At 44.9% G+C, this 12,530-nt stretch overlaps 1 protein-coding gene and 1 long non-coding RNA gene across 4 annotated transcripts in view; both read left to right on the forward strand.

Annotated features, from left to right (window-relative positions):
- On the forward strand, positions 1 to 9,908 carry LOC147023303 (uncharacterized). Its single transcript, XR_015060131.1, has 2 exons — positions 1 to 4,940; positions 8,451 to 9,908. It is a non-coding gene; the product is annotated as an uncharacterized LOC147023303 (long non-coding RNA).
- The window catches only part of LOC147023302 (TSC22 domain family protein 4-like), a 101,476-nt gene that overhangs the window by 65,604 nt on the left and 23,342 nt on the right, over positions 1 to 12,530 (forward strand). The window lies entirely within an intron of this gene.

Consider the following 12,530-nt stretch of genomic DNA (forward strand, 5'->3'; position numbering starts at 1 on the left):
AACTGCAGATAGTTTGTAAATTTCAAACGGGTTCGAGCAGCCATTTCGATCAAAAACTGTCCGCTGAACTCCACAGAGCGGGATACCATAGTCGGGTTGCAGTGCACAAAACCACTTATCACACCAGGCAATGCAATCTATTTTTATTATCATTATTTTTTTTTTTTCTATACACAGTCTAGACTGGTATGGGCTAGAAAATAGAACAAATCAGATCAGATCTAACAACAAAGTGGGGGGAGGTGGTGAACATGATGTATACAGCCACAGTCTCAATTGGTGTTCATGGGCTTGATGAGTGTTAATGTAGGGGTAAAGGATCATGACTGGATGAGGGGTGACCAGATATGGTGGTGAGCAGCTGTTTTGAAGCCCTGGTGGAAAAAAATGAGATTGCCTGGATGGAGGAAGTTTGTTCCACAGGTGAAGAATAGAGGAATGTATGAGTGAAAGTAAGCAGTGAGCCTGGATTTTGCGAGTGTCACCAGAAGTAGGTTACTGGTAGATTGTGTACGCCCTGCAGAAACGTTGAGGTGTGGGTGGGGGGAGGTGCAGAGCACAAATGGCAGAGGGTAAAAGACCAGATAGAAGGTGGTAGAAGACAGAGTAAATTGATTAATTTTTTAAAATTGACAAATACCTGTGCATGATACACAGGTATGTTTTGCCAAATGGACTAATCCGATGTCTGACTTACCTTGCCTGTATACAGTGGTGCTATAAAGGGAAGGTGGCTCGGGGTTCTTGAGCCTACCCCCCTCTCTTGGCCAGAGATGTGATTGCAGCTTTGTTAGTCCACTTGCAGAGTGGGAGGTGTGTGTTGGTGTGAGATAACTTTTTGTTTTAATATTTCGGTTTTTGTCATCAAATTTTCAACAAACCATTATTATGAGAATATGGAGAACAATAATTAATAATTGCACACTCACCCTGACTCCTTGATTTTGTTCTATTGTATTTTCTGTACCTCTGCTAATTGGTGGGTAACCTGAGCCCCTCTTAAGGAATATTATGGTTGCACTCCTGCTTGTTTTTAACAGTTAATTGCAGATTGGATAGCTCGGCCCTGATTATGTATCCTGGGCCAAAAACATTTGCTGATACAACCCCCTGCTGGCATCTTTCAATATAACGGTTTGTCAATAGTTAAAATGTATTAATGTGTTCATGTTACCAATAGCTATTTAACTACTCTGTTTGACAAACTTTAATAATAAATAAAGCTCTAACCCAGGAGATAACCAATGGTGCCGGAGTCCCAAACTCCTGACAGGCCATCGTGGCACTGATCATGACAATTTGTGAATGTTTCTGTGGTTAAGCGCCTCGATCCGGCCGAGACAGATCGTTGTGTGCAGAAATTTTCTCTGAGCACCTATGGGAAGTGAACTTTCTCCATTACATGCAATTAGGCTTTACCCACTTAACCAAAAAGTTGCTCTCGCAATGTTTTGTGGCTTTCTAAAATTGTGCATTTTGCAAGATTACTAATGTCTGTTTTCAGTCTAATTGATATTGTTACGGTGCCAGGGTCGGCCGCCAACCGACCGCTCTGACGGAGCCGCAAGTCGAGTCGGCCCGACCGATTGCCCGGAATATAGATCGCCGCCCGGATAAGTCCGAGCGACGGGTCCTTGTACAAGAACCAAAATACACCAATGGGCAGATCACATGGGGTATGGTCGATTGCCAATCTTCAATGTACCTAAATACCCACGTGATCCAACTACCGGGGTATTCCACCCTCGACGGAACTCGTACGGAACAAACCGCCGAGGCGAGCATGTCCTGTGCGCGATTCCGAGCGGCTTAATCGCCGAGAACCGTCGGTCCAAATGTCCCCCTTTTACGGCAAACCAACGGCTTTCTAACTCCCAACACACGAAATCCTCAGTCAATGAAAGAATCGATGCGACGAGCTGAAAACATTTAACAATTGGGGTATTTATTAATAATAATGGAGAACTCAGGAAGCACGTAAGAGCAGAACTATACCGACTTTACGAAATGCGATGCAAACATTTACAGTACACAAAGCTCTTAATTTCCTACTTATTAGATGGGCCCACGGACACACGTACGCGCGCGCACACACACACACACACACCCCCAAGAAATTGTGGCTGAGGCCTTTAATAATGAGCTCCAGCTCGGAGGACAGGTGAGCTGAAACCCAGAGCCTATCTCGAACATCTCCACCTCGTGTGCTATTCAAGTTGTTTGGACCCGGGCTCCAGAGAGAGCGAGCTGGGTCCAATCGCTGTGAGCCGCGATCCTTCCCGAGCTCCCGCGAATCCTCCCGCGCTTCTCAACACTTGCTGGTGAGACGAGGCGCCGATCCTTCCCGTCGATGCACCGATCCTTTCCGTCGATGCGCCGCTTCCCCCAAGGAACCACCTCCAAGAAGAGGTCGATGAGTCGCACCAAGCCGGGAACCAAACAGAGAACAAAGAACTCCACGAACCATGAAGAAGAAGCCACCACTCGCAGCTTAAGCCGAGTAACCGGCTCAACTCTTCCAAACAAGGCTGCTTGAAGCAAAAAGCTTTCAAAAGCCTCCAACCATAACCAGAGTCAAGCAGGACCCGAAGCTCTGCTCAACAACTCCTCTGCAGAAACAAAAAGCTTACTACTCAAGAACAAAGAAAGGATCTCGTCCTTATCCTTCTCCGCCCCCCCCCTCCACCGCGCCTGGCGTGACTCATTCCCTCGTGATCCATCCCCCGCTCAACCACGGGTGGGAGAGAGTTGTTGACATCATGAATCACGGGACTGCAGGGTTCTTCTTCCTCTTCTCAGAAGAGGGGGAGGGACGTCTCCATTGTTTCATTCCCTAACTATTAAATTGATTTCTAAACATTTAAACAATGGAGGGTGAGCTATCTAGGGAACAAGCACTTATCGACATAGCTGACTCAAGGAACCTGTATGTTGTGTGCAATCGAATTCCAAATTCGTAACAATATTTTTGAGGGGATTCAATCACCAGAACTGTCCATCACTTGGAGACATAAGCAACAATGTTTTTCCATTTTGTCTCTCGAGAAGAGTTGAGCTCATAGAAACTGCACATGGAAGTGATGTGCCTTTGTGCATCTAACATGAAAGGAATCTTAACTGACTAAGAAAATGTACAGGTAGTGGACAAAACCAGAGAGTTGGTATCAAAGCCACCCAATGCTCGCCTGTTTATACATTTATCGTTTTTAAAAGACGTCTAATTTTATTTTATAAAGCATTACAGTAAAGTCTGATCCAAATCATTTTAAAGCAATATATGTATTTGCATATTGTAATCAGTAAAAAATAGTGTGGTAGATAAAAACATTAGAAAGGAAATAACTTGCACCAAAAACTTTAACATTTTCACGCTCGCGCTCATGCTCACTCCTGCTCACTCTATTGCTCTGTTCTTCGAACAGGCGAGCTAAAAAGGACCATTGCACCTGTAGCTAATCTTGCCAAATGTTATAACCCAAATTTGGTAGCATTCTGACTGGTGTGTCTGGAGAAGATTTTTGAAGGAATTTACACGACCGCCATTTTGATGCACTTCTGGTCACGTGATCGACATGGCCTCCACAAATTACTAGGACCCTGTCTTAATGTTGTAACCGAAATTTGGTAGCATTCTGACAGGTCAGGTCGGGCCAGATTAGATCTGTGATTTGCTTACTGGCACCGTGTAAATCTGTACCAACCTGTTTCATGGTCGGGTTGTTGGCGACTAAAACGTCTCCCCCACCATCTTTCATGGTGAGGAGAGGGTGTTTGGATATGGCCACCCAGCAAGATTAAAAACACCTGTCAAAGGGCGGAAGAGCTCCTTGTGAGCCAACCGCCTTCCATATCTAGTGCCCAACTGTCTGTGGATGTCGTCCTGCAGTTTTTTGTTTTGTTTTGTTTTTGTTGTCGGAGGTTGGTGGCAGGATTTGTACTCTGGCCACTGTAAAACCCTTCACTCAGCAAAACAAAAATGCAAAGAAAACTGAAAACACACTGTGGGAGTACGTCCTGTGCAACTGCCCTTCGCTGGGCAGCTCACCGGATGACGGGATTGGGGCAAAGCCTCCAGGACCCCCACTCTTTGATAGGAGGAAAACCACAGGGTAATTTTACCGGGTCAGATTGCGGTTGTATGTGTCAGGGTGGTACTAAGGTGTCATCCACCAAACGGCGGTTTCCTTCAGTTAATCTGAAGTGGTCCCTTTGTATGGGTGCTTGGAATGTCCTATCCCTAAGAGAAGATGATCATCCATCTCATAAATCCAGAATATCCCTTAAATGCAAGTTTGGGTTCAGATCTGGTGACTGAGAAGGCAATGACATATGGGTAACTTCAGTGTCGTGCTCATCAAACCATTGGGCAAACATGTCCTCTGTGGATGGGAGCTTCAGGGATCTCCTCTTGCAGACATGCTAGCCATAATTATAGACAATTAGGCCTATGCAGCATTTTTATGCATGACCCTAAGCATGCTGGGATGTTATTTGCTCAACACATGTCACATCTGTGTGTAAGCCATTTCTTGGTGTCCCTCATTTACCCAGGTGTTTCCATTTTTTTTATTTTTTTTTTTGTACACTACCTCTCCCTCTCCCTTCCATCGATCTCCCAATGTCTTTGTTCCCCACTGTTTTGTCCTTTCCTCTCCCGCCCCTCTTGTCTCATGCCCCCCCCCCTTGCTGTGCGTTGTGTGTTAGCTCTCATACGAGCCTCGACAATGCATACAAAATAACCTGTATGTCCCATTTCCCAGTCCCAAAGGTCGACTCCAATACTTGCATGCATTGGACTTGAGTGCATGGCAAATGTCATTTCCAAATGAATCGACAAAATCTGCAAACACACATGTTTTATTATTGTGCAAGACTCTTGTAACTGTTCAAAGATGCTCTTTTATGCTTCGTACCAGTTCATCGTGTATGTGTGATGTCAGGTCAGGTCAGGTATGGGAGCATGTGCCAGAACAGCGCGTCGCTGCGTCCACTTTCCGCCGGTACTCCAGGGGCCTCCGTCTGGCCATCCCCCAGGCAGATGCCAGGCCCATCCCCATCTCCTTGAGATGATGGTCAACCTGCTGCAACCATGAGGCACGTGGTCGGCCCACTGGCCTCCTCCACTCATGAGACTCCCTCGCTGAGAGAATCTGGTGAGCAGGATCAGCGTCAGGAAAACGAGCCACATGTCCATACAGCCGCAGCTGACGCTCACGGACTATGCAGGTAACAAATCTCATCCGAGTCTCTCTCAGCAACCGCTCGTTGGACACAAAATCCGACCAGCGATAGCCAAGGATTCTCCGAAGAGACCTGGTACCAAAGGAATTAAGTCTCCGTCTCAGATCCTTGGTCAAAGTCCAAGTCTCGCACCCATAGAGCAAGACTGGAAGTACCAAGGACCTGAAGACTCGGACTTTCGTCCTCCCGCACAGGTACCGGCAGCGCCACACCCCATGATCCAGTGAATCCATGACTCCCCAGGCCCGACCCAGACGTCTATTGACCTCCGGCTCACAACCTGCGGAGACATGAATATCACTGCCAAGGTAAGTGAATCTATCCACGACCTCAACATCCTCACCACAAACAGACACAGACAGGACAGCAGCATCCAAGATGTCACCGAAAGCCTGGATCTTTGTTTTGACCCAAGAAATCCGTAATCCCAACGGCTCCGACTCCTCATTCAGCACCTCGAGGGCCCCCAAGAGGATGTCTAAAGTCTCCGCAAAGATGACTGCATCATCTGCAAAATCAAGGTCCGAGATCTTGACATTGCCAAACGATGCACCGCAACTTGATCTCTCCGACATCCTCCCAAAATCCAGTCCATACAAGTGTTGAAAAGTGTGGGGGCAAGTACACATCCCTGACGAACTCCAGTAACAACTGGAAATAAGTCAGAGGCGGTACCACCACACTTCACAGCACTCTCAGTACCAGAGTAGAGTTCAGACATCAGATCGATCAGTTTCGGTGGCACCCCACGAAGACCAAGAATCCTCCAGAGGACATCCCGATTCACTGAATCGAACGCTTTACAGAGATCAACATAGGCTGCAAGCAGCCCCTGCCGAAACTCTCGTCTGCGTTCAGTGAGGACACGAAGAGCAAGGATACGGTCAATCGTTGACCTCTTTGGTGTAAAGCCTGACTGCTCTGGACGCTGGTGCTCAAGCAGATGGTGGCGAACCCTATCAAGAATTATCCGAGCAAAGACCTTGCCCGGCACTGAGAGCAGCGTCACCCCTCGGTAGTTGTTGCAGTCTTGGCGATCACCCTTCCCTTTCCAGAGAGGGACAACAAGGCCCCTCTTCCAGTCAGTTGGGATGATGCCTGTGTTCCAGGCAGAGCACAAAACTGCATGCAACGACGCGAGTGCAGCATTTCCACCAGCCTTGAGAAGTTCAGCATGGATGCCACAGATCCCTGGAGCTTTGCCCCGTTTCAACTGGTTCACCGCAGCCCGTGTTTCCACAAGCGATGGTGGACCACAGTTGATTCGATGGTCAGCAACAGGGATTGTAACACCCTTGACGTCCAACTCGACAGCTGGGGGATCAGCCTGGTACAACCGCTCAAAGTAACCGGCCCAGCGGGCCTTCACTTCAGACTCCTCTGTCAAGAGCCTACCACTCTCTGCTCGAACTGCAGTGCTCCGAGGGATGGGCTTGGATGAACGTAATGCGCGAATTCCCCTGTAAGCGGGACGAGAATCACCTGTCCACAGGTGATGCTCTACCCTCACAGATTCCTCGCACATAGGCCTCCTTGTCCACCCTCAGTGCACGTACAGTTTTACGCCTCAGCTCCCTGAACAGCTCAGCTCTGCCATTCAGCCTGGCCCTGCGACTCTGGTCAATGGTATCCAGTGTCCCTTGAGAGACAAAATTCTTCTTTGCCCTGCGGTGAACTCCAAGGCATCCACCGGCAACATCAAGGACGGTGGTCTTGAAGGTGCTCCACAACTCTTCAGGACCCCCCAAAGCACCCAGACCCCCCAAGTGTCCACTCAGCCTGTTCGCAAACTCCTCAGCTACTCTCTCATCCCTGAGCTTGGCAACATCCAGCCTAGGCTGGGATGGTACCATTCTCCAGGATTTAAGGTGCAGCTTTAGAGTTGCTACAACAAGCCTGTGGTCAGTATTGAGGAACTGAGCACTCCGGTAGACCCTGCAGTTCTGGATCATCCTCCAACGACCGTCAATGAGGACATGGTCAATCTCCTTTGCCACACCGCCAGCGTTGGAATACCAAGTCCAGCGATGAGCTTGCGGGCGCTGAAACCATGAACCAGCCACCCTAAGTCCATGACTTCTTGCAAAGTCAAGGAACTTAGTGCTATTCTGGTTCATAGTTCCTGACCCATGGGGACCAACACACACCTCATAACCATCCCTATCAGTTCCAGTCGATGCATTGAAATCCCCCAAGACTAGAAGTGTATCTCGTCTGGGGCACTGATCAACCACAGACTCGAGTGTGGCGTAGAATGCATCCTTCACGGTAAGATCACTCGCCTCAGTCGGAGCATAAATAGAGACCAGGGAAATGACACCTAAGGAGTGACGAATCCTTAATCTCATAATACGCTCGTTGACCGGTGTTACCTCAATTATCATTGGGGTCAGCTTATTGGACACAGCTACAGCAACTCCTTGGGTATGGTAACCATCAGAGCGACCAGACCAATAGTAGGTGTAACCACCCACCATTATCTCGCCGCAATCCGGTCTCCGAACCTCAGAGAGAGCTGCAATCCCGATGTCCAAACGCTTGAGCTCAGATGATAACAGAGACAGGTGATCATCCTCTCTTAGGGATAGGACATTCCAGGCACCCACCCGAAGGGACCGCCTCAGGTTAACCCAAGGAGACCGCCGTCTGGTGGACGACACCTCAGCACCACTCCGACACACTCTCCCGCAATCTGACCCAGGGATGTTACCCCGTGGTTTCCCTCCTATCAAAGATTGGGGGTCCCGAAGGCTTTGCCCCAATCCCATCATCCGGTGAGCTGCCCTGCGAAGGGGAGCTGCCCGGGAGGTTCTCCCACGGAGTGGGTTTTCAGATTTTTTTGCGTTTTTGCGTTTTGCGGAATGAAGCGTTTTACGGTGGCTGGAGTGCAAATCCTGCCACCAACCTCCTAATAAGAAGTAACCCAACTGCAGGAGGACGTCCGCAGACACAGTTGGGCACTAGATATGGATGGCCGTTGGCTCACAAGGAGCTCCTCCGCCCTTTGACAGGTTTTGTTTTTAATCCTGCTGGGTGTCCATATCCAAACACCCTCCTCACCAGAAAACCTGGTGGGGGAGACGGTTTAGTCGCCGACAACCCGACCATGGAACAGGTTAGTACAGGTTTACATGGTACCTGTAGCAGGTCACAGATCGAACCTGACCTGACAAAAGATCGAACCTGACCTGACAAATGTGTGATGTCAGTGTCAACAATTGTCATTGGCATTTAAGGCACAGCTTTTGTTTATGAAGGCACTTTGGCAAGCTGTTGTGCCTGATTTCATGGTTATCTTTGTGGCAGAAATACCAAAAAAGTACTTCTGGAGATGTTCATTGGTTCTACAGCCACCTCTGCTTCTATATTGCATCAAGTCTGAACATCTTGTGCTCTGTATTGCAGTTATTCCAAATTGCGTGAATGAACTGTGTCCTGCATACGAGTGTGTCGGCCCCACTGACTCTGGCAAAAAAATTATTAACGTGATGTACCAAGATCTCATCGCATATCACACTTTTTCAAAAGCATTCCATCCCCATGTTAATTAATGTACCAGTTCTTTTGAAATGGCTATTCGAGTTGCTTTTTTGATCAACCAAGACGTCTTTCAATATCCACTTTGCACCAGCAATATTGAGTTTGAAGTGAGAATGAACGATCGTTTCCACACTTCAAATGTTGCTGCTGAATGCATCTGCAATTTCACTTTTTATTATCTGGCTTCTGCAAAATCAGCTGTTTAACATGTTTACTCTTTGAGTGGAAATGTTCAAGATGGCTCACTAATTTGTAGCCCTTTTTGAACTTTGTGTGCCATTTTAAACATACAACACCTTGCAAGAAGTGAATCACCAAATTATGTAAACAGAATTTCAGCATAATGCTCGACTTCACAAGAAACTTAATGACACACCTATGAGCCACGGTGCACAAATTATCTCGTCTGATGCAATGGAGAAGGCTGATGCATTGACTTGTGTGAGAAGCTATTTCTAAAATGAGCATACAAAGAAAGTACATGTTTAACTGAATCGTGATACAAGTAATATGTTTGTTCTGGACATGTACTCAGTCTACAATGTTAATTTTTTTAATACCGAGGGAACCGACAACGTTAATTCCGGACTTGTATTCAGGCTTTGGTGCATAATAATAATAGTAAAATATACTTTAGATTTTGATTGAAAGATGTTATTGCGATAAGAACTTTTTGTGATGTTTCTCATTAAATTATCCCAGCACTTAATCAGGGTACCAAGTCTACAAGGCTGGGAAAAACTATTGTTTTTCTTTTGTTTGTTATTTTTGATATTCCGCTGGCGATTTTCAGGGTTTCCATCACTTTAAAATTCATTTTCTCAGGAACCGTAAGTCCAATCGACACAATTTTCACCGTAGTATGTATCTTTTTTGATAGCATACTTACTTGGTAATTATGACGTCATAGGTCACGTGGTATGGCCACAATCTTTGGAAAAACTTTTGACCTCTGTATCTCCGAAACCGTGTAATGGAAAAAATTGAAACTTGGCACATGGCAATGTCTCCCCCATGGGGAACACGTGTGATTCTGTTTTTTTGTGATGTCATCGGTGAAGTGTTTCAGTCAAAATTCGAAATTGAGAACGCTGCATTGGAAAAATCGAAATTTCTTGAGCATCATTTACGCAACAATTCACCACAGAAAAAAAATTGACGTCACAGGTCACTTTGTTCGACAGCCATATTGTTTCGATTTTTTTAATTTTTATAACCTTCTCCAAAACGGCTGTACAAATTTAGGGGAAACTATACAAACGCATTCCCCATGTCATCCTTTTACAAGTTGTTAATTTCTAATTGATAGGTCACATGGTTTGGTGGCCACATTGAATTTACCCTAAAACCTCCAAACATCTTCTCCAGAATGGCTGCTCAGATCAAGGCAAAACTTCACATACATATTCTCCAAAGGTAGGGGATCTAATTTTGTTGATGAAAAATTGATAGGTCACATGGTTTGGCAGCCATATTGGATTGAAAAAAATATTAAATAATGTTTTCTCTGGAACCACTTCACCTATTGAAGCAAAACTTTGCAAATATCATCTACCACCATGGCTGCATATGTGGTAAAAATTATGATGTCACAAGTCTCATAGTTTGGTGGCCATCTTGAATAAAAAAACGTACCTTATCCGATTAACACGATACTTCACAAGCGTGATCCTCTTCGCCATTAGAGGCGGTAGAAGAGTTATGATGTCATAGGTCACGTTATTCATCAGCCATGTTGGATTAAAAATTTTAAAAAATTTAAAACCTTCTTCTCTGAAATGACTGAATAGATTGAGGCAAAGCATTACACACATATTCCCCCAGATATGCTTGGAAAAGTTTGTTAATCTCTAATTTTAGGTCACATGGTTTGGCAGCCATATTGAATTTACCCTAAAACCTTCAAACAATTTCTCCAGAATGGCTGGTCAGATCATGGGGAAACTTAACACACATATTCTACAAGGCAAGGGCATTTAAGTTTGTTAATGAATAATTGATAGATCATATGGTTTGGCAGCCATATTGGATTGATAGAAAAATATTTAATACTGTTTTCTCTGGACCACAACTTATCGAAGCAAAACTTTGCAAATATCATCCACCACCATGGCTGCATATGTGGTAAAAATTGTGATGTCACAAGTCACATAGTTTGCTGGCCATCTTGGATATAAAAACACATCTTGGATAGAAAACAAGGTCTGGCAGCCAGAATTATTTAATTATTTGAATCAGAGAACTTTTAGAATTTTTTTATTTTGCATAAGGCTCAGTTGGCTGTGCCTGCATGCATTTGAGGGTATAGGAGTAGCAATTCAATTGATACCAATGATGGCCCCAATAAAGATTGTCAAATGTGTGCATAATAAATGGATGGAACATGGCCTGTTTCTCAGTGCATTAATTGTGAATCCCATGTTGTAGAGAAATGTGGAGGACCTCGTTGGACTCAGGGGAACCCCGCTGATGGTGTCTACATTTATTACTTTGTGTTCAGGTTATTTAAACACCAATTCAATTGCTACCGACTTTGTATTCAGGAAAAAGCCCTAACTGTTTACTTAATAAATAGATTCAATGTGGAATGTTACTGGGTCCATAACTCAACAATCCCACGTAATAGAGAGACATATGGGCGGAGGGGGGGGGGCTTTGTATTACTCGGGGGAGTTCCGATTTACCCTGTGGACCCACAATGACATTTCCCACACATTTATTCCTTTGTGTTCAGGTAATTTAAACACCAATTCAATCGATACAGACAATGTCCCCAGGAAAGAGGGCTAACTGCATACGCAATAAATAGATTTAACACTTCATGTTGCTTGGTCCTTAATTTGTCAGTCCCATGTTTTATCAAAGCAGGGTTGTGTCAAAGCTGGACGTCTTGGTACCCAGTCATCACTGCCAGCAGTTATCAAGTGGCAGTTCTAGTTTAATTAGGGCTTCAAGCATGGCTGAAGCTCTATTGAAATCGTTAGTATTATTATTATTAAAGGCGTTTTTATGTTCTACTGACCGATTTTGTGGCGGATCTGGAGGGAAAACTGTCGGATGAAATTGAACGAAACTTAACAGGATAACTACTCACCACCTGAAGTTTATACTATGAAACATTTGATGACGTAGGTCACGTGGTATGGCGGCCATATTGGATTTTCTCCAAAACCTAAAAACATCTTCTTCTCCAGAAGGGAGAATCTGACAGCCTCAATCTTTTGCACACATTTGTTAAGTTCCATGGTAATGTTAATTTGTTAATTTGGTCGAAATCGTTATTTAATTTATATGATTTTAAATGATGCCAATTTGCCTCATTAAATATGCAAAATATGCAACTGAGAGTTGAAAAAATTTTATGACAAATTTAGATAGCACATAAACAGGGGACTCCCAATATATTTATACTATGTCTGTATTTGCCCCCAGTGAGCCCCCAGCGCCCCCCAAAGTTGAAAATGACCCATTTTTCAAATGTCATAAAATAAAAACAACGCTTGGATGAAATTCAATGAAACTTAACTATTTAATAACTCTCCACCTGAAGTTTATACTTTGAAAATTTTGATGACGTAGGTCACGTGGTATGGCGGCCATATTGGATTTTCTCTAAAACCTAAAAACATCTTCTCCAGAAGCGTTAATACGACAGCCTCAAACTTTTGCACACATTTGCGAGGTTCCATTGGAATGTTAAGTTGCTAATTTCGTCGAAATCGTTGCATAATTTATATGATTAAAATGAT

The sequence above is a fragment of the Eptatretus burgeri genome, chromosome 7 (genome assembly GCF_056783735.1).
Source record: "Eptatretus burgeri isolate ZD-2024b chromosome 7, Ebu_testis_v1, whole genome shotgun sequence".
Lineage (NCBI taxonomy): Eukaryota > Metazoa > Chordata > Myxini > Myxiniformes > Myxinidae > Eptatretus > Eptatretus burgeri.